This window comes from Penaeus monodon, chromosome 4, assembly GCF_015228065.2.
Source record: "Penaeus monodon isolate SGIC_2016 chromosome 4, NSTDA_Pmon_1, whole genome shotgun sequence".
NCBI lineage: Eukaryota > Metazoa > Arthropoda > Malacostraca > Decapoda > Penaeidae > Penaeus > Penaeus monodon.
The window spans coordinates 15,746,692-15,749,191 of record NC_051389.1 but is presented as its reverse complement, the minus strand read 5'-3'; positions in this window follow the sequence as shown (position 1 = coordinate 15,749,191).

The window sequence follows — 2,500 nt, the reverse complement described above, 5'->3', positions numbered from 1 at the left end:
AGGGGGAGTGAGAAGGGGATGGAGGGGATGGGGGAGGGGGAAGTGGAGGGGGAGGGAGAGGGGAAAGGGGAAGGGGGAGGGGAGAGAGAGGGGAGGGAGAAGGGGATTTCGGGGGAGAGGTGAGAGGGGGGGGAGTGAGAAAGGGAGGGGAAGGGGAGGCAAGTAAGAGGGGGATAGAGGAGGAGAGGTGATGAGGAGAGGGAGAGGTGAGGGAGAGGGGGAGTAAGAGGGGAGTGCGAGAGGGAGGAAAGAGGGAGGGGGGGGGTGTATAGGCTTAGCTTGAGCCGCCATATAGGTCTATTGTTCTTAGGCTGTTCGGTAGGCGAGAGTTACGTGTGGTTTTTGTCTCTCTTGGTGGGTCTCTGTGTCTGTCTGTCCTTCTGTGTATGTCTGTATGCTGGTATGTCTATCTATCCGTCCTTTCTATCTGTTTGTCTACCTACTTATCTATTTATCTGTCTTTCTATCTACCTGTCTGTCCATCCATGCATTTATTTGCCTTTCAACTTTTCTATGTATTTGTATTCTGTATCTGTCTATTGTATGTATTATGTATGTAATTATTAGTATCTTTTACTACTTACCTTTATGTCTAACTGCCTTTATCTATTTTTTTTATCCACCTACTTATATGTGTGCGTATGTATGTATGTATGCATGTATGTATGTATGTATGTATGTATGTATGTATGTATGTATGTATGTACGTATGCAAGATTTCATGCATCTGTCTATCTATCTATCTATGTTTGTATATTTATTTACCCCTTTCTCTCTATTTGTCTATTAGTCCACCTATCAATCTATTTATCTATGTATATATTATGTATCAAACTATCTATCTATCTATCTATATCTCTCCTTCACTCATTTCTTCATCCCTCATCTTCCTCTCCCTCCCCCCCCCCTCATCTCACCTATCACCTCACTTGTCAGCCACAGACATGCACCCGGCCATGCGCACACTGCATGACAGTGTTCCTTCTTCACGAACTGTCATACGGAGTGCTGACCCGGGTGACATGAAGGGGGGAGGGGGAGGGGGAGGGGGGAAGGGGAGGGGGAAAGTTGGGGGGGGGAAGGACTTGATTGACAGGTAGGGGAAGAAGGTGGAGGCAGAGTGGGGGAGGGGATGAAAGTGTGGGGAAGGGGGGAGGGGGGAGGGGAGAGGGGGAGAATGAGGGTGAGGATGGGTAGTGAGAATATAAGAGAATGATAGATGAATAAATAGGATGGGTAGATAGATAGATAGATGAATGAATGGATGGATGGATATATATATAGATAGATATATAGATGAATGAATGGATATAGATAGATAGATATATAGGTAGATAGATAGGTAGATAGATAGATAGATATATAGATAGATAGATAGATAGATAGATAAATAGATAGATAGATAGGTAGATAAAGAGAGAGAGAGAGATTGATAGACAGATAGATTCAATGACAGACAGATAGACAGACAGATAGATAGATAGACAAACAGACTGAGAGATAGGCAGGTAGATAGCTAAGTAGATCTACAGGTAAATAAGTAAGTAAGTAATTACAGTGAAAGAGAGAAAGAGAGGCGAGGAGAAAGAAGAGATAGAAATAATAAATAAAAAAATGATATTCGTTAAAATCGTGATCCAATACGACAACTAAAACGAACCAAAATCATGTTTCCGACACCAACAGAAGAAAGAACATTTTGAAGAAGAAGAAGAAGAAGAAGAAGAAGAAAAGAAAATTATATCAATTATCTTTACATTTTCTTTTCTTTTCTTCGAGTTTGGACAAAGTTTGGGTCGTGTGTCGGAGGCAGAAAGGGAGTTCTGGAAAGGGAGATAAAAGATAATGAAGAGGAAAACGAGGAGGTAGACATGAAGGAAAAAAAGCGAGAGTGAGAGAGAGAGGAAGAGAAAGAGAGAAGGGGGGAAGAAGGAAGAGAGGGTGGGAAGGTAGGTGGAAGGAGGGAGGGATAGACAGAAAGAGAGAGAGAGAGAGAGAGAGAGAGAGAGAGAGAGAGAGAGAGAGAGAAAGAGAGAGGAAGAGAGAGAGAGGGAGAGAGATAGATAGATAGATAGATAGATAGATAGATAGATAGATAGATAGATAGACAGAGATAGAGAGAGAGAGAGATAAACAGATAGATAAACATACTGGCTGTCTAGCTGACTGACTGCTAGACAAACAGACAGACAAATAGACAGACAGGCAGATAGACAGACAAACAGACAGATAGGCAGACAGAAACACAAATAAAAATACAGATAGATGACCAGAAAAACAAGGAAAACAAAAGAGAAACAACAAGAAAAAGAAGAAAACACAGAGAAAGTAAAGAAAAAGAGAATAAACCCCTTAACTTCAGCCTCAACAAGATTCCGCTACAATTAAGCGGAAAAAAGTAAAAACAAACTAGCGCTTTCATACGTCACACTTAGCAAACTCCGCTACGTAAACCTTAATCAGAGTTTACGACAAGAAGAAATAAACTCATTACCTCTTC